The sequence below is a fragment of the Sceloporus undulatus genome, chromosome 6 (assembly GCF_019175285.1).
Source record: "Sceloporus undulatus isolate JIND9_A2432 ecotype Alabama chromosome 6, SceUnd_v1.1, whole genome shotgun sequence".
Classification (NCBI taxonomy): domain Eukaryota; kingdom Metazoa; phylum Chordata; class Lepidosauria; order Squamata; family Phrynosomatidae; genus Sceloporus; species Sceloporus undulatus.
This window is the reverse complement of record NC_056527.1, coordinates 24,845,197-24,865,798: the sequence shown is the minus strand read 5'-3', so window position 1 is coordinate 24,865,798 and position 20,602 is coordinate 24,845,197. Positions and strand designations below refer to the sequence as shown.

The 20,602-nt window shown below is 42.4% G+C and overlaps 1 protein-coding gene across 2 annotated transcripts in view; it reads left to right on the top strand.

Moving 5' to 3' along the window:
- MLLT10 (MLLT10 histone lysine methyltransferase DOT1L cofactor) overlaps positions 1 to 20,602 on the top strand; it is a 120,578-nt gene that overhangs the window by 58,783 nt on the left and 41,193 nt on the right. The gene's annotated exons all lie outside the window — the stretch shown is intronic.

The window sequence follows — 20,602 nt, the reverse complement described above, 5'->3', positions numbered from 1 at the left end:
TAGTACCATTGCTATCATTCACCCCCTGCTTTCTCTCAATTTGCTTTGGGGGCTTTTGTACTGTAATACAGGAATATGAGGCAATGGCTGTTTTCCATGAGTCATATTTTTGTCAAAATCAAAATTCCAAATTATTTGAATAATTGTGCAAGTTCAAAATTAGTAGTATAAATGATACTGATTACACACATGCAGATAACAGAATCTGATATATTAAACAGTTACACTGTTGGTTGTAAATAATTTTATATATTAAACATAACAGGCTAACCAGTTATGATTTTTTTTTAATTATTTGATGTTGAGTCTTGGCAAACCCTGCTTCTTTTCAGCATTAGCAACAAGGGAAATAGCTTGATTTTGCTGATTTTGATACATTGTCTTACGTGGAAGAAGGCGAGGGAGGGGAGGCTTTTGTAATCCTTTTGCAGGTCATGCTTTCCATCTGTTTGAAGCTTTTGCACCAAATATAAAATTGGAGCTGGGTGATCTGTTACAGTGAGCGAAGATTTGGCACTTTGGGAATAAGCCTTGTAATTCAAGCCTCCTCAGTAGTATTATTTATGTAGTTCACTCCTCTTAATACAAACTATGGAGTCTGCTTCCCAACCAGCTAGACATCTAAACAGTTTCAAGCCATGATGTACAATTCTGGTTGAAAAGGCAAGCACAAAACATCTATGGTTTGCATGTTGCCATAAACTGTTTTGTCACAAACTACAACTATGGTAGTATTGGACCACTCACTATCTCTCAGCCTAATCTCTTGGTTACGAATTTGATGTGATAATCAGATAAAGTAGTGCTTGACACTGCAGTGAGCTTAGAAGAAGAAAGTTGAGGTAAATACAGCAACTAAACAAAGGTGATAGTAACTGGAACTGGAATGTCTGAATGGAGGTAGGGGGTGAACAAGGACAGGGTTTTTACCTGTAAACCAGGCTATTGCTTTACATTTGTGTTTAACTTGAGTTTTTAAAATACCAGTCTACAGTTTCTAGCCACTCAGTCTTGAGGGCTTTCAGATATTAATGTTAAAGATGGAATTGCCATGAATCTGATTAGTATAGTGGATTTTTTTTTTAAAAAAGAAAAATAAACATACAGGGCTTGTCTACATGGCTATAAATGCTCTAGACTGGCCCTGGATGGCAGCTGACCCCAGTGTGATACTGCAGTACCATCCACATGGGTCAACCAGGCCTATACCACAATGGCTCCTCTGTCACGTCCTCTGTCCACAGAGATGCTGATGCTTCTTTCTCACCAGTAGGAGTACTGTGGAAAAGCTGTGGTGCACTAATACTTCTGCTGAGGGTAGAATGGGTGTCTGTGTGATCAATGAGAGAAGAGGATAGAGGGACCCCCCAAATGCATGGCTGGATGTCTCCTGGCTGTGATATCTCCAGGAGAGTTCCAGCCATGCAGTCATAGGGCTCCTTTACTCTCTCCTCTTGTTGATTACATGGACACATTGTCTATCTTCAGCAGAAGCAGGGGCACACCTCAGCCTTTCCATGGAGCTCCTGTTTGTGAGTAAGGTGGCAGCATCTTAGTAAACAGGTCATCCCCTGCACTGCTCAGCATGGGGAAGGAATATTGTGCGGTTTTTGACGGGTGGACAATTTCCTCAGCCCAAATTGTGCCTGATCCATCTGTCCACACCCCAAAGACCCCAGTAGGTTCAAGTCCAAGACTCACTGGCTCCACCTGGAATATTGTGTCCTGTTTTGGGCACCACAGTTTAAAAAAGATGTGGAGAAACTGGAGTGTATACAAAGGAGGGCAACTAAAATGGTGAAGGGTCTGTAAACCATGTCCTATGAGGAGCTGGGGATGTTTAGCCTGGAGAAGAGAAGGTTAAGAGGTGATATGATAGCCCTGTTTAAATATTTGAAAGGATGTCATATTGAGGAGGGAGCAAGCTTATTTTCTGCTGCTCCATAGACTAGGACTCAGACTCGGAACAATGGATGCAAGCGAAAGGAAAAGAGATTCCACCTCAACATTAGGAGGAACTTCCTGACAGTAAGGGCTGTTCGACAGTGGAACACACTCTTTTGGAGTGTGGTGGAATCTCCCTCCGTGGAGGTCTTTAAACAGAGTCTGGATGGCCATCTGTCGGGTATGCTTTGATGGAGATTTTTTTGGAACATTTTCAAAGTTGGAACAAACTCTGGATGTTTGAATCCATATATAAAAAATCAGTGTATAAGAAGGGCCGACTGTATCATGCTTCTTAGAACATTGATGAACAGTAGCTTACTATGAGTGGTAAACAGCTAGGGGACACATTATTTCCAATGCCTAAAGGTACATACTTTTTTTAAAAATGCATGTAAGCAATCTCATTGATATTGCATAAATATAATCCTAGAATCATAGATGTATAGCTTTGGAAAGAATCACAGTTGTCATCTAGTCAAATCACAGTGCAGAAATCTACAGGTAAAATATCCCTTAAAAATGGTAGTCCAGCTTTTGTTTAAACATTTTCAATGAACAAAAATCCATTGCCTTCTGAGATAGTCTGTTCCACCATCAAACATCTCAAACCATCTTTTTCCTATGTTTACTTGAATCTCCTTTCTTCTACTTTGAGCCATTCACCCTGGAGCAGTGATTCCTAAATTCTGGTCATCCAGAACTTCAGTTCTCCAAAGCTGCAGCCATCTTGGCCAGTCATCTGGTATTTTGGAAGCCAAAGTCTCAAACACTTGGAAAGCCAGAATTTGAGAATCATTGCCCTGGAGCAAGAGAAAACAAGGTGGTTCCATCATGTGTTACAGTCCTGCTAATATGTGAAGATGGATACCATCTTAACTCTTAAATGTCTCTTCTTCTTTGTGATCATTGTGACTCACACAAATGGGTTTATCCTGTGCCTGTGCAGTGCCTCTTGTGGTGAGAGCCCTACCCATCTCTGCCAACCTGACTCCCACTGAAAACCACCAGTTCCTTTTTACCTTCCGCTGCAGCTGCCTCATCAGCAACATTGTTTGCATGCTTGGATTGGAAGATGTCATCTGAGGATCGATAGTTGGCATGGGACTTCTGTTTTAAGAAGTGCATTGAATGCAGTGCTAAGAGTTGGGGCTGATATGGACATTTGAGATGCTTTCAGTGTTTGGGCAAGTCCCATATTGTTGCCTCATGTGCTTATTATGTGGCATTTGCACTGAGGCCAGATGCAACAAAGAGCGGTATCTTGAAGCTCTTTGATATTAGCAGGCCTTGAAACCACAAGAGCCTATGCATCATTAGCAACCTTTCACTTTGAGAGACACAGTGGCTCCTCAGCATTCGTTAGTTTCAAAGAAGTCGAAATCAAGTATGGAGAAGGCAGCTTTGGTCCCAAAGGTTGCCAGTATCTCTAAAAAAAGGCCGCAAGTATGTTGGTGGAGACCATCTGTACACCAGCTGAGAAGGCCAGAGACAGTACTGGGAACAAGTTGTCTCATTGTTCATTGACTCCAGATAGATCTCTTAAGAGATTTGAACTGGAGACTGGCTTGAAGAACACACCTTGGTTGTCTTCTTCTCATTTAGCTGAAGCTACAGCTATAGCTGAGCCATGCACTTTTCTTCAGGGATTTGCCTCGGAGATATATTTTTCTTCTTCTTGGTATCTGCGAATTCACACAGATGGGTTGTTATTCTGTGCCTGCACAGTTAGCTTTGGAACCTCCTTGGAGAGACTAGAGGCGTTTTGGCGGTAGCTCTGCCCACTCTCCAGCTGCCTAAACCCTCAGTTCCTTTTGTCCACCGCATGAGCAGCATCTAGGAACTCTTCAGAGATTCGTTCTCCTGTCAGACTTCAAACAACTTGATTTGACAGGATCAATCTGCGTTTTGGTGGTATTTTTTAACATCGTTGTTCATATTTTAAAACATGCTATGATTTTCTGGATAATCATATACTTAAATGTGAATTTAAATTCTGAGGTAAAGTTATTTAACAACAACTTGCCCTGCGATTTCTTAGAGAATCGCTTACTTAATTGTGAATTTTAAATTCCGAAATAAAGCTATTTTACGACAGCCTGTACTGCGATTTCTTAAAGAATCATGTACTTAAATACAAATTTAAATTCTGAGGTGAAGTTGTTTAACCTCAGCCTCGCCTTCACATTGGCAAGGCCCTTTCCCTTCTGAGGGAATTGGTGTGCTTGGCAGAACTTTCCCCACCTTTTCTCTTGAGGAAAAGTTTTCAAATAATGCCTCTCTTACTGGCGCACTTGGCAAAGCCCCATTATTCCTGAGCAAAATTTTTAAAATGGTGCCACTTCACTGGTGCAATTTTCACCTCTTATCTCTGAGAGAAACTTAGAGAATGGCCACCGGCCTTCCTTCCTCACCATGGCTAGAGACGCTCTTTTGCTGTGGACAAACTGTCTCAGGGCCATTCACCTGGCTTTTGTCTCTTCATTCTCCTGAAGAGAAGTTGTTACTGGCTGCCTTGATTTCAGTCCTTGCTGATTCCCGGCTCCCCAGGATCAAACCAATTGGATGTCATCATCATTAATCCCTGACTCTCTGGAGTGAAACTGACTGGCTTGTAGCCCAACGTCGATCCTCATTGGTCCCTGAGTCTCCGGAGTCAAACCATTTGGCTGGCAGCCCAATGTGGATCCTCATCGGTCCATGGCTTTCCGGAGTCATACCGATTGGCTTTGAGCCCAACTTTAAGCCTCTTCAGTCCCTGACTCTCTGGGGTCAAACTGTTTGGCTGGCTGCACGACTTGGATCTTCATCGGTCCCTGACTCTTCAGGGTCGAACCTGTTGCCTGGCAGCCCGACTTTGATCCTCATCAGTCCCATACCAGCAGGATCGCAGCCTGACTTCGATCCTCATTGGTGCCTGACTCTCTGGAGTCATACTGATTGACTTGTAGCCCGACGTCGATCCTCGTCGGTCCCTAACTCTCTGAGTTAAACTGATTGGCTGGGTGCCAGGCTTCAATCTTCATTGGTCCCTGACTTTCAGGACTAATACCGATTGGCTTGCAGCTTGATTTCTACCCTCGTCAGCCTCTGACTCTTTGGGGTCAAACCGATATAGGGTGTTAGCCAGATTGCCATCATTGTATGGCTGTATTTCGTCTTGACTCTCCTTTGAGAAGACGAATATTAAGAGCCCAATGTCGGTACCGTTTCAAGCTGCACAAAAGGATTCGAGTGCAGCTGGCTTTTCAGTTTCTGAGGGCCATTATTGATACTGTCGCATGCTCCTTGCTGCCACTGGGTTCGTTTCGTGGCCATGATTAGCTGTTCCCAACAGCCAGTGTGGATGATGCTGGTTTGGGTTCAAAGCCATAGTTGTTGTTCCCTCTGTACCGAGGTTAACTATCAGCAAGCGCTCTATCAATTTTGGGCCATGAGGTGCACTGTCCCTCAAACCACCACCAGTGGTCACTTCTTTGCCTCTGAGCCAAAAATGGTCACCCTGACATACTCTAGTCCCATTTCATTCAAAATTGAGACTTATTTCAGGTTGCCCCCTTGGTATCGAGGGGTGCCAGCATCATTGGACAGTTATACAGTGTAAATATTCCTTCTGTACTGAGACATGGCATCACGGCTATTCCTATATACAGTGCTCCCTCGGGTTACGAAATTAATTCGTTCCGCCGCCGCTTTCGTAACCCAAAAAGCCTTCACAAGCCGAAAACCCATAGGCGCTAATGGGGAAAAGCCGCGATTTCGTGTGAAATAGCGCCGAAAAGCACCAAAAATTTTTTCGTAACCCGAAAAAACCTTCGTAACCCGGAACAATTATTTCCTATGGGATTTTTTCGTATCCCGGAAATTTCGTAACGTGGGTATTTCGTATCCCGGGGTACCACTGTATCCGATTCGGGGGACGTGGTGCTCCTTCCATACTGAGGGAGGACATCACCATTTGCACACTACAATTTATGACGACGTCCTTCATCTCAGACTGGACGGCTAAATGTCACTTAATGCAGACCTTCAAGTCTGACTTCTGAGTTGGCCCCTGTAAAATTTGGGAGCACAATCTATTCACTCTGGGTACAGATAATCCTTCACCATATGGATAGCTTCAGGACTGTACAATCAAATCTCATAAATTGGTTCGTTCCCTCCATACCTAGGGACGCTACCATTATGGAACCAGTACTAGCTCATTTGTGATCGTCTTGTTCCCCCCATGGGGGGCTTTGATACCAAAGCACAGAGGCCATCATTCATAGGGAAAGGTTTTGCCACTTCCCGATGTGAGTGTCACCTAAGGCAGTTGATGCCTCTTATCAAGGGCCACTATATATGGTGAGAAATACATGTTTATTTCCCATACCCCTTCCAAAACATCCCTCAGTTTTGAGCCTCCATTTAAAGATCTGTCCACCTCATGGATACTTGGAGATCTCGAGATTTGCATACCTGTCCCATCTCTCCTGGCCGACTGATATCATACCATCCTATTTCTCCTGAACCTCTGGTCCAAGGCGTCAATTGAGTAAGGTGGCGATATTTCAGACATCCACCTGCAACCCTAACAAGGCTAACCATGCATTCTGCAAATTTCCTGGGGCTTCTCTCCCCTAAGGGAATTGTGCGCTCCGCCTAATTGCTATGTCCTGTCACAGTGTCCTTCATATTTCATTATGCGCCCTGGACCTATACGATAAGGGGTTTTGAGCCACTGTTATATGGTCTCCAAGCCCTTCTGCTTATATTGGCATGTTGCAGTAGATTAATGCTATAGCTTGAGTCGTTCCTCTTAAGCATTAGGGATAACTTTATGATGATTTCTGTCATATTGCCTGGTGTTTTGCACCAGCTGTCTAGAATTGGACTTTGTGGCTCTTAAAGTCTATTCCAGCTCCACTGCTCTGAACATTTTTGTTCCCAGGGCCCATTCATGGTTGACTGACACCAGGTCACTCCTGCTATACTGTTTGACTATCAGCTCTGGCTATTCTTTTCACGTCTCGATATCCTTGATACAGCTTCTACAGGACATCATGTCATGGGATACCATCCCCACAGGGACTTCTTTCATCCTGACAGTGTGGTATCCCTTCACTTTTACAATGCTGTCACTAGTCTTATTGGCATCATACTAGTCACTGTTGTTTTTCTTTCTCGTTTTCACCAAGATCTGCATGCTTCATGCTGATAGCCTGGAACATTACGTTCAGATATAGCGTGTCTTGTGTGTCACAACAATTGGATCTTGTGATCTTCTCTCTTTCTTGTCAGAAATTTGTTGTGACTTAATTGTGTCCACCGTTGTTCCAGGAATCATTGCTGGAGCTCTTCTCCAGTTCGATGTCATTAGGCTCTCTCTCTATGAATGCACTTCCCAACCATCTCATTGTTGACCACAGGTTGTCTTTTTCATATTCTGTAAAGAGAACATTTAGCCCTAGACTACTTAGCATTCTAGGCTGTGTCTGTCACTGCCATAATCTCCAAATCATGTCTTTGAGAGGCTTTATCAGGCCACTGCCCATTTCCTACTTTCAAGATTCTTTGAATGACATGCCTCAAGTTTGAGGGCTTTCCTGGATATCAACGTCCCAGCCTGTGCAGCCTTACATTGTTGTCAGCCCTTTGCCCTTCACGTTGGATTCAATCCACCTTTCGGATTAGACAGTGTCTGTATACCAGACCTTCGTGCTTGGTATCTTTCAACAGCCGCTCACAGTAGTGAGATTCCTTATATTCTGCGCCACTCACCTATTCGGTGGCTTTGGCATAATCTCCATTACCAACAAACCTGTGCTATCTAGGTCAGGGGTTTTCCCTGCCCTTAGTTTATTATTATTATTATTATTAACCTTTATTTATAAAGCGCTGTAAGTTTACACAGCGCTGTACATCAATTACACCTGCCATTTATTATGGACCATCAAAGTTTACCTACTGCAACATATGGTTAGCTGGCAAGCTTGTTTTTCTACCAATGGGCATGTTTCACCTGCACTGGTGATGGTTCCACTACATCTCAGTATTTTTACATGACTCTGTAGTGTCGTCATGCCTGCGTTTCAAATGCTGTCTCTTGTACATCATGTTAAAAAAGTCTCGTTCTTATAGTGGCAAGAACAGTGCCCGGAACCACTGTCACCAGTGGAAGAACTGATCTCAGAATACTACGTCCGGTATGAAAGGAAAATGTACTCCTTCTATTTCCATTGTTGCCATTACAAGCCAGGCCATCCATTTTCTTCAATGTCTGGGACCTCTGGGTTTGAATTTGATTCTGATTCTGTGGTCATGCTGACTAGAAAGTCTCCTCCAATTGAGTTAGGTGCCATGGAAACTAGAAAGATGGACAGTACTTCAAAAGGTCATATAATCTGTTGAGATCTTCTTTCTGGAGAGGAAAATGTCCTCGCACATGCACTCACTCAAAACATGCATTCAAGCCACAAATGGAAGTCTATCTTGAGACACTGAAGCAAATTTTTCAGTGATGATTGTGAACATATTTGTGCATCCAAGTTTTGCTGCTTACATTTGTTATGGAAATTCATTTTTTAAAACTTTTGACCTACTTCTCTGATTTGTTGTGATAATCATAAATCCTGATTTTAATACCTTCTGAGATATTAGCTACCTATCCCAATTTGGTGTTCTCTGTACATTTGCTAGCATCCCTTCTAATCCTTGATGTCATTTTATAAAGATGCTAAAGAGCACCAAGCCAGCACAGAACCCTACAACATCACACTTGTCATTTCTCTCTGAATGTTCTTTAGGGTTAGCCTTATCAACAAGCTACAATTCTGCTTAATAGTAACATCATCCAGTCCAACATTTTACCAGTTTGTCTGCAAAGAGTATCATTGGTATCCTTATCAAAGGCTGTGTTGAAATAAAGATATACTACATCCAGAGTGTGCCCTGATCTAGCAAGCTGGTAACTCAGCTAAAAAACCCAAAGAGATAAAATTAGCCTGACATGAATGGTTCTTGAAAAATACTTCAAAATTTTGCTGTCTACTTTGGAATTCTCCCCATATTTGGCCTTTATTTGGTTACATGGCCTCAAGGGGCTTTTAACTAAATCTAGGATCACTGTAACTCAAAACTGTTCTGGCAGATACCAATATTAAATACTCCTGCTGCTGGCAGAGGCAGTGGGGAAGGTATAATGGCCAATGTAAGATGAGTAGATATTTTTCTCTTGTCAGAAAGTAAACAGCTTGATTCACTTTCTGTTGTTATTGTTGCTGTTTTGTGCCTTCAAATAACTTTTGACTTATGGTGACCCTATTGACTACTTAATTAAATAACCTGTGTAATATTTTTCTATGTCTTATACAGTATAATTGATTTATATCAGTTCCTTTTAAATCTTTTTTTGAGGGGGGGATGGGCTGTATTATTTTTTTTAAAGGCTGGCTGCCTCTTGTGCAGTAACCTGAATGGAAGTGAGAAACCCATGCTGGTGCTTGGTAATCCCAGTGTACTTTTTAAAATAATCACAATTCTGATGTTGACATATCTGTTCTAGAATCTTTCATGCTATCAATTTCAAGATGACCTGTCAGAGATGACCCAGACTACCACCACCCTTTTTAGAAATCGGTGTATATCTTCAACAAATACAATATAGTTTACCATTGTTTCCCTTTTGTCTATTTCCCCCCATGTTAAGTTTTATATTTTTAATTATGTTGTTAACTACATTCGAGTCAACCTCACCTCCAAGCCCCCTGGTTCTCAACCTCTGCTTGGGTATGGCATGTTCAAGCCTGTGACCTCCTTGATTGAGTCTACTTATCTGGCGTAGGGTTTTCCTTTCTTTCCTCCTCTTTCTACCTTTCCTAGCATTATTGGTTTTTGTAATGAGTCATGTATTTTCCTGTGGTATCACTAGGGTTGGCATCACCTGGTGCAGTAATTCATGGTATTACCCTCCACCATTGACTTCCTCCCACACCACGCCATACAGAATCTTTAGTAATGTTTTTGTACTAATGTTATCCATAAAGGAACAGCCTGTTACACAAAATAAATGCAGTTGGGCAGGAGATGCAGAAAAAAGGATTCTGAGTGGTATATTAATAACCTTAATATTAAAAATTACATTTATTTAAATAGGTCAGAAGCAGGAAATTGACAAGGGAAGTGGCTGGATGACAAGGGAATTAAAGGGAGTAGTAAATGAGAACAAGAGACTACGTAGGAGGTAAATTAACCTCATTGTCTCCACTACATAAAATATAGGGCAGATAACTGTTGCTGGACTGACATTGTCAGGAAGCAAATTTGGGGAATTAAATCAATAGTGTGACAAGAGATGCTCAGGACCAGGTTCAGGTCGTGTCCATCTTGAGATTTCTTAAGGAACTTAAAGTTGAAAACGAGGCTGTCAAAACAAAATAATGTAAGATATCCCTAAGAGCTACTTCTGTATCAAAGGATTGGAAGATGACCAATGTAATGCCAATTTTCTACAAGTTTCTATGGGCATCTTAGAAATTACAAACTATTAGCTTATGATGTATTTCTATTTTATGGAAAGCTTTATTAAAGATAAAATTATCAAACATGTTGAATGACAGGTCTTGCTGAAAAAGAACCAGCATGGCATCTACAAATTTAAGTCCTGTCTCAACTTTTAGAGTTCTTTGAGAGTGTCAGCAGGCATGTGAATAGGACTAATTCAGCAGTGATGTTTACTTGGAAGTTTTAAAGACTTTGACAGAGCCCTTCATCAGACAGTTCTGACCAAGTTTAGCAATAATACCATAATAGGGGAGGGCCTCTTAAAGACTGGTAGCTAGGTTAAGAACAGAAAGGAGAAAGTAGGGATGAATTTTTGCAAGAGAGGAATATAAGCAGTGGACTTCTCCAAGTCTATATTGTTACCAGTGGTTTATTTTCTTTTTAAATTTTATTAATTCAATCAATCCAACAATCCCTCATACCAACCAACCAACAAATAAACAATAAATGGTGAAAACAAAACAAAACAAATCTATCAATACAGACCAACATAATCCATTACACATTCATAAACCTTATTTCTATCTTATTTCTTTCACTCTAATCTGTCTTCTTACCACCTTCTTATCCCATCCTTAGCTTAATTCCCTCCCATTACCTCTGAAACTCACACTTCTACTCTCCTTTCCATCTTCATCTGTTCTTCTAACTTCTAACACATCCTATACATTCTATATTTTCATTACCTTCATACCTACCCCTTCTTATATTCCATTAACTAAACCCTACACAGACCTTCTGCACTTCCCTCTTCAAACTAACTAAACATTCAGTCCATCTCTATCAACATTCACTTCCCCATTCCATTTCATATTTTTAACTTCCTCAATAATAATTTTCTCTTTACTTTGTATCCCTTTTATAAAATGTCTTTAAACTTACTTCAGTATATCTTCTTGTTTCGAATCGAAGTGCTTTTTTATTTGATCATTAAGGTGGTATTAGCAGGCAATACAAATTTATTTACAGTAGTTAAAAGAAAGGATGAATAAAATCCTCCAGCAGATCTCTCCAAACAGAAAGACTGAGCAATAAGATGGTTCTATGTAAGCAGATGTGCACAGAGGGAATCTGTGTATACATAGGTCTGAGGTAGCATTTATTGACCAGGAAAGCATTCCCATTGTTGAATCTTTGATTCTGCCTTGAATTTAAATGGTGGGAGAAAAGGAAGTATTTCCTCACACAGTATAAGATATGGAATTTGTTACCACAAGATAGAATAAATACTACCAACTGAGATCATAAGACTGTGAACCTAATTATGATTTAATTATGCAGACTGTAGTTGTCACCCCTCTTGAAAGAAATAACATCTCAATAATTTACTCATTTCTTTCTACTGTGGACTTTTAACTTTAAATACCATACTGACAGTTTATAAGGATTTTACTGTCATAAATTATTCAAATCTATTTAAATTTATTCTGTTTAATTTCTAGTTTCCTATAAATACTTCTGTTTGTAGAACATTCTGTATAAATACCCTGAAATTGTTTGAGTATGTAAACATTTGAAGAGTTAAATTCCATTGACTTCTATACAGCCACATGGCCATTTATTCCTACACTACTTAATTCCTCCCTTTGCAGGAACAAAGAAGCCAGCAGCCATCCATCAGTTAATGAAAGCTTCCCAGTACATCCACACTGAGGCCTGAAACATGTGGGCCAAACAAGGCAGCTTCTGGCTGCGTTGAAGATGTGGCTGGGTCAGAAAGGAGTGGATTACATCTGATAACCGGATGGTGTTGGCTAGGGACCATAGCGACAGCTCGCTTAAGGAGTGGGCCATGCGGTTGCCGCGGTCCTAGCCCGATTGCGACCCTTGGTCGCTACTTCTGGGCCATCTGTTTTGGGCCTGAGTGTAACTAACATGTAATGGCTTCCAAATAAGCCAGGATATGAAGCTTTATGGTTTAAAGTTCACTCTGAAGCATTAACTGTAGCTATTCATAGAATGTGTTGGGAAGCTATTTTTAACTGACTTCGCTTGTTTATCTGCTTGCAGTGAAATGAAAGAAAAGGGATTGTATGAGTACACAGAGATAAAGCATATCCTTTTTAAATATGTTATAATTATTTCATCTAGTCCAAACCACTATATTAGTAATTCCTAGTACCTTCAATCTACTTCTTTAAAAAATCAAAATAATGTGTGGGTTGGTTGGTTGTTTTCCCCCAGAGAGCTAAGTTACATTTTAATGGAAAAAAGATTAGTAGAAAGTAACAGATAATCAGTTTCCCTTGCATTGTGTATAGAGGAATACTCTTAAGTGGGAAGAAGCTGCACAGGCATTAAATATTTTAAATACCGTATTTTCCGGCATATAAGATGATTGGGCGTATAAGACGACCCCCAACTTTTCCAGTTAAAATAGAGTTTGGGATGTACTCGCCGTATAAGACTACCCCTCTTCCAATGCCAACCAAATAAAAATTAAAAAAACATCAGATTTGATTTCAATATGGTAATTTTAATTCAAATGCTTATGACATTCCGGTTACTTAGCAGGAAAACTTGTTGTATACAAAGCTTGCTTGGATTGGTCAGCCCTCCCTGTCTCCAAGACTATCAGAGCGGTATTGCAAACAGCTCTTTTTTCCATACCCCGGGTGTGCCAGACACCTGCAGCTTGCTCTGCTCTTCAGTTACATATGCGGCGACTGCAGATTCTCCAGTCCAGCTCAGAAATTTCAGCACCTGCCCTATAAGATGACACCCGGGGTATAAGACGACCCCTGACTTTTGAGAAGATTTTCCTGGGTTAAAAAGTAGTCTTATATGCCAGAAAATACAGTACATTTCCCCCTTTATACTAGAGACCATGGTCCAAAACACACTGCAGAAATAACCCAGTTTGAGACCGCTTTAACTGCCCTGGCTCAGTGTTAGGAAATCTGGAAATTTTAGTTTCTTCTTCATGGTCTCTGCGAATCATACAAATGGGTTGTACTGTGCCTGTGCAGTGCTGCTCGGAAAACCTCTAGAATCACTGGGCAAAGTTAACTTTGCAACTTTTTTGGCGATAGCTCTGCCCATCCCTTATAAGCCCCTTGCGTTCCCACTCTTTCCCCAGTTCCTTCTTTCCGCTGCGTTAGCTGCTTAGGGAACTTTGTTCTGTGTAATTTGAACTTGTTTACAGGACTTTGACTCAGACTGTTCTTGACCATTCTTCTTCTGAAGCCCCCCTCCCCGGTGTATTGTTGACCATTCGGCACGTCTTTGACCTCTCTTTGGATTCGATTCGGCTTAATGATGTCTCTGGCACCATTCAAAAAATGTGATGTTTGCGGTGGTAAGACCCTGTACAGGATCCCCACTCTTCTTGTCTCCTCTGCCTTGGCAAAAATCACAACTCTAAAGCTTGTGCCTTGTGCAAGTTTTTGACCGCTTAGGCCAGAAAGAACAGCGACTCCCGATTGATTACGGCCATCTACCAAGGGGTCCTCAAGCCTCAGGATACCGACTGGCCGGGTTCAGCACCCGCGGCTTTGGAATCGACATCAGCCGCTGCCGGTTCTGTGGCCCAGGGCTCCAAGACCAAGACTAGTGCCACCGTGGCCCAGATCTCTACCACTGAGCCAAGTGCCACTGCCGAAAAGCCTTCGAAACAGCAGGCGACCGATGGAGCCAGTTTGAAGCCGAAGTCCTCAGAAAAGGCTAGAACCAAGGACTCAGGCTCCGACAAGAGTTCGGCCCAGGAGGTGAGCTGCCGAAAGGACACGAGCGCTAAATCCTCCTCCAAAAAGAGGCACGTCCCCTCAGATGTGGGAGGCGATATACCTCAATGCAGGCTTCTGTCTCGAAGGGACTTCCGACACGACCCACGGGATCACCAGGGCACACACCAATGCGCACAGCCACCACTCCACCAACGGGTCGGGCACCAGCCCTGACCTTTAAGCCACTTCTGCCTGTACCGACTCTGGCATGCCATGCCTCGACTCAGATAACCATCGATACCGATTCCGGATCCGACCCGAGGGTTCTCATGCGTCTCGCATCGATTTCAGTTCCTCAGACGATGTGGCTTCTCAATCTCCGCAAGAGCTATACCAGCCCAGCTCTTCATCCCCAACGGATGATGTCCGCACCTTCTCCGAACATGTTATTAAGATGGCCAACACTTTGGAGCTACAACTTTCTCATGTCGAGGATGAGGCTAAGGATGCAGTCGAGAGGAGGATCCACGGCAAAGTGCCGACACCTCCCTCCACTTTTGCCTTCCCTTGAGAACGTTGCAAAATGCTCATGGGACACTCCGACCTCGCTGACTGCATCTTCTAGGACAGGGGTAGGCAACCTTTTTAAGCCAGGGTCCGGGTTGCTGTCCCTCAGACAACTGGGGGGCTGAAGCCAAAAAATAAATAATTAAATAATTTTTTAAATAAATAAATAAACCGGGACAAATGTAGGATAAAATTTTCAAATGGAGGACATGTTTTTGTTTTTTTAAATGGAGGACGCGCAAAATAATTGCTGATTTTTAAAAAAATGTTAATATAAATGCATGTTTCGGAGGCTTCTATAGACAATTGCCCCCCTTGCCCGCTGCTTGCCCCCCCCTGCCTGCCTCCTCCTGATAGGCCAAAGGCCCCACGCCCTCACGCGAGAGGCCAAAGGCTCTGGCGGCAATCGGTGGCAGGACCGGACTGGGGCCGGTCTCAAGGCCTTGCCGGGCCACATTCGGCCCGCGGGCCGTAGGTTGCCTACCCCTGTTCTAGGAAGATTGAGTCCCTATACAGGATCTCACCCTCCTAGTGCTCCTGGCTCACGTCCCACCCGAAGCAGAATTTGCGACCATTGAGGGTTCCCAACAGGCATTCACCCCAAAGATGTCGACATTGCCAGCTGACCGCGAGGCCAAGAAGATCGACGGCCTGGCTCAGAAGGCCTATTCTGCTTCGGTGCTGGGCTTCAAGGTGGCGAATTATAATGTGTATATGGGGGCCTACATTCAGTGCCTCATGGAGAAAATTTCGCCGGTCATCCCTGATGTTCCTGATGACTGCCAACATGTCCTAACGGAAATTAGGGATGAAGCCCACTCCATTGGCGGCTGGATCAACACCTCGGACCGGCACTCCACGGACTGCTCAGCGAAATTCATGGCGGCTTCCATCGCGCTCAGGAGACATGCCTGGCTCCGTTCTTCGGACCTCAATCCTGGTGCCAAGTCAATGGTCGAGGACATGGCCTTCGACGATTCTGGCTTGTTCAACAAGGAGACCGATGAGTGGCTCAATTACAAGTACCAGATGAAGGCCGCGGCCAGGAAGTATGGTATGTCTACCCATTCCCAGCCTCCCTTCAAAAAGCGCTATCAGCAGTGGCAGTATCATGGGCAGAGGCCGTTCCAACAGGATCGACCGTACCAACAGCAAGAGCACCAGAGGCAGCGCTACCCTTCCCAGTCCTCCTCTTCTGGCCGTCGCTAGGCCCCTACTTGGTACCATAAAAGTCACCGTCAAGATATTGACCAGGGAAAGAAGAGGTCCTGAAGGGTTCCTGAGTACTATGTCCTCTTGCCCTCCTCCTTCCTTGATAGACTTCGGCCCTTCTTTAACACCTGGGCCTCTGTCACCTCCGACTCTTGGGTCTTAGACATTGTTTGTAGGGGATATGCCTTTGAGTTTGAAGAGCTCCCTCCAACTGGAGCTGTTGTTTCTACCACCCCCTCAGACACCCTTCTCGATGAAGAACGCACTCTTTTGTCCAAGGGCGCTATCTCGCTCATTGACTCTGATGAGGCCCCTAGTTGTTTCTTCTCCAGATACTTCATGGTGCCTAAAGCTGATGGGGGCATAAGACCGAAGGTCCCTCAATGCTTTTTTGTCATACTGCCAGTTCCGTATGGTAAACCTTGCTTCCATCTTACGCTTGTTGCATCAGGGACTGTGGTTTGCGACCATCGACTTGAAGAACACTTACTTTCACGTGGGGATTCGAGAGTCACCAGAGGTTCCTGGCTTTTGCCGTCGGGCCTGACATGTACCACTACAATGTCCTTCCCTTTGGCCTCTCTACAGCCCCAAGGGTCTTCACACCTTTTTTTGAACCTTGCTTGGGTTTCATCACACTCCCTCCACCGCTGATCTAAGCTTGTCAGTCTCAACCCATTTGTATGATTCTCAGAGACCACGAAGAAGAAGGACAGTTTGCATACCTGAAACGGTATTTCTTTGAGTTGTCATCTGCGAATTCATACAAATCCCGCCCGTCCTCCCCTCAGTGCCCTGTTCTTCGTTGGCTCATTCTCATGTCGCTCATGCGGCGTCAATTGCGGAACTGGGGAAAGAGCGGGAACGCAAGGGGCTTATAAGGGATGGGCGGAGCTACTGCCAAAACAGTTGCAAAGTTAACTTTGCCCAGTGATTCTAGAAGTTTTCTGAGCAGCACTGCGCAGGCGCAGTACAACCCATTTGTATGAATTCGCAGATGACCACTTAAAGAAATACCATGACAGGTATGCAACCTATCCTTATTGTGGCACCAGAGTTCTCTGACAGAGAAGGCTAAAATGTCTTTAAAATTAGTTCCCAGAATTCCCTAGCATTGAGCCAGGGCAGTTAAAGTGGTCTCAAACTGGATTATTTCTGCAGTGTGTTTTGGAACTATATGAAAGCAAAAAAAATAAAAAAAAAGGCATTGTGGCATGGCTTTTTAACAGTTACTGCCTTTCCTGGACATGCTGTTTCTTCCTTAAAATTGCAGCTAGTTCCCCAACAGTTAAAACTGTACATATTAAAAGAATGATTTAGTATCCTTTGTGTGTGAGAGAGAGAGAGAGAGAGAGAGAGAGAGAGAGTGCTCCTGAACTGTTCATATTCAAATTTTTATTTTTTGCTTGTGCCAACTTTATAAGTGTTTGTACACAAGAATGGTAGAATGGTTTCGGGAAGTCACTCTTGGCTGTTTTTGTTTAAGAACAGAGGCAAATATTTTAAGCAGGAAAATTTAGATGAACGAACTTCGAACAGAAAGAAAAAGATACTGGCAATATGACGAATATGCAGAGAATAGTTTATGTCTGTTACAGTACCAGCAATTTCCCTCTATTTATTGTATCAGAATTTTCAGTTATATCTATTAAAAAATAGGCCAGAAATTGACAGGTGTCTTGATGGCACCCATGTGCACACATACACAAAAGCATACTGTTCGCATCTTTTAAAAGAAATTGAAAATAATTTATTGGAAGGAAAACAGGCACAATTCCTTAGAGAGAGGAAGTCGGTGTCCATCTTAAAGTGTTGAAAAAAGTATCAAGGCAGTAATGGGAAATTACTTCCTGGCTCCTTATCCGTTATGTTGTGGGATTAAATTGTTTTATCTTTTCTTGTGACATTTAAAAGCTATACTATGCTACTGGATTAAATGAGGAGGAGATTAATTTATAGAAGATGGTTTGAATTATTGTCTTGAATTGATAATGGGCTGGAGAATCATAAATGTAACCCATACAAAAGGAAGCTATTGTGTGTAAACCATTAGTCTTACTAAGAAATTAATTTGTTCTGTAGATGGATACATTCTCCAATAGCAGCAGCAAATGCTTTATATCTGAATGTCCAGATAGCATCTATGTCCAGGGTTGCCTTTTGGCTTCATTTGTGTCTTTTAATGGCAGGACAGTCTATCCTATTATTATACGTGTATTGATCACTCTTTACTGATGATTATTCTCAAGTGTTCTACATGGATTGCCACTGAGAACTTTTCAGAAGTAGCAACTGGTACCAACTGTGAATGATGTAAACATTTGATAGCACTTTTCCAACATTGTCCCCTATTATAGATGGCCTAATGTGTTCCTCTGCCAGGTATTCCTGTCACTAGAAACTAGGCTGCTAGTTACAAGCAACAGGTTCTCTCATTAGTGCCATTTTCCAATTGAAGCTCTGTTCTGAGGTGATTGAGCAGGATCTTTCACTCCTGGTATTTGAGTACATAACCCAAAATATATTGTTATTTTAGTAAATTTATTTATTTCTCAGTGATTTTTAAGCAGCCTTGTGAAACTGGTAGATCAAACTGTGGAATGGATGATAAATTCAAAACCTTGCATGTTTGTAAGAGCTTCCTAAAGAAAATAAGGCTCAAGATGCCTTCTTGCGATCAATCATTTTTTAACATCTGGAACCAATTTATTACACAGCAAATTCCTGGTAACTCATTTGTGAGATAGCAATCACACTTTAACTTCAAAAAGTCTGTTTAAATTGTCAAAAAGGAGAAAAAACAAATATTTTGAAGTGTATAAAAGAACATTAAGACTAACTAAAGAACATTCTAGATGCTGTATAATATCTGATGCAGTACTTAACTTGGCTAGTAAATATTTAAACAATAAATCCTAAAGTTGACACAGAGGCTATACAGACTGGCATAAAGAGCCAGCATTGGGGTGGAGTGGGGTCGTGGCAACCGCCTGCCCCAACTCTACTCCGATACGGCTGTCACGTTGTCCTCCTGACCAGATGGCGAGGGGGGGGGGACGTCACACTGTTTCTCCAGCACAGCATTTAGACATGCTGTGCTGAAGAAATGGGGAAAAGCTGCCATGGCAAGGGTGACTTTCTGCTGCTTTTTTTGGAGCTGGCAAATTGTCGGATTGAGGCCATGGCACATATGGCACAAAGCAGCTCCTTAGGGAGCTGGCAAAAAGCCATTATTGCTGTGGCGGCAACGGCTTTTCTCTGCTTCTTCGGCGTAGAATTCTAAACATTGCACTGCAGAAACGGCATGATGGTGGCATCAGAGTGGAATCGGGTAGGCGGTTGCTATGTCCCCTCTCCACCCTAATGCTTTTTATGCCAGTCTGTATAGCCTCTTAGATTATAAAAGGAGGGAATTCTAAGATTTTAAAAAGAGCATACAATTGGTACTTTTGTTAATATTTATTGATGCTAAAAATGAAGCAGGGGAAAAGAATATCTGAAACAGTAAAATCAAGATTCTGCTTTGCTTTCTACTTGAGTTTTATTTTTATATCTTTGCACATTCCAGAACATAGTATTGTAGGTAGACAAATGTGTGTCTTCCCTTTCTGAAGACTCTGGAATGCATTACTTTGTGTATAGCAACTTAGGGGGACTTAGGGAATAGTCTGCACTGACCAAATAAAATGGCTTCTAACCACTTTGAAGACTGGCTGTTCAGATGATGTATGAAGCACAGATGGGTGAAAAATTCAATGAAGCTATGATCTGGGGCTAAAAAATAGAGCAAAAAGAAACTGAGATACTCTGACTAAAGATGGAAAATGTGCATCATTGTACCAGCATATAAACAGCCCGACGCCAGTACAGGACAAATTTAAGCCCCAAAATGGGCTTAATCCTGGGTTGACCTATATACGGGCCAATATGGTACTACTGCTCTGATGCTGAAACCGTGAGCCTCGAAAAAGCTGGTGGGGAAGGGAGGGAGGAGAGAGAGAAAGGGAGAAAAAGGATGTTTGTCTCCATATTTTTCATGCTGAGACTGTGATGTAGGTAGAAAGTCCAGAGAGGTAGAAAGAAGAAAATCTACCATTGACCCACTTTTTCCTGCTTGTCTGCTCTGGCCCTTAGCGAGAAGATAATTTCTCTATTTCATTTCATTTAATTTCAATCTCACCTTTCTCCCTAATGGGACCTAATTTATAATCTGGCCTATCTTCCATGAATGATATTCAAACAAAATAATACAAATATATAAAATAAATGAACATACAAAAATTAATACAGTTGTAAATACTTATAAATACAGAGCCCAACCAGTTAAAAGTTCTTTTCATAGAACCATGGTCAGTTGCCAAAGGCCTGCCTGAATGGAGACATCTTTGCCTGACTTTGGGAAAACAACAGACAGGAAGTCAACTTATCTTCTCTCAGGAGAGAGTACTGAAGTCTGGGTGCTCTCATTTCTTTCTAGAAGTGCTTTAGAATGTGACAGAACAGAAAGACGCCCTCCACCATATGGAAATCCAAGCTGGCTTATATGGGATAGTATAGTACATTCTTAATCCACGTTTTCTTGTGACACGTACTAAAGTAAATCCAAAGAAGGTTTAATGTTACCACCTGATTTTTGACTAGGAGGAAAAAATAATAATCAGGATGCTGAT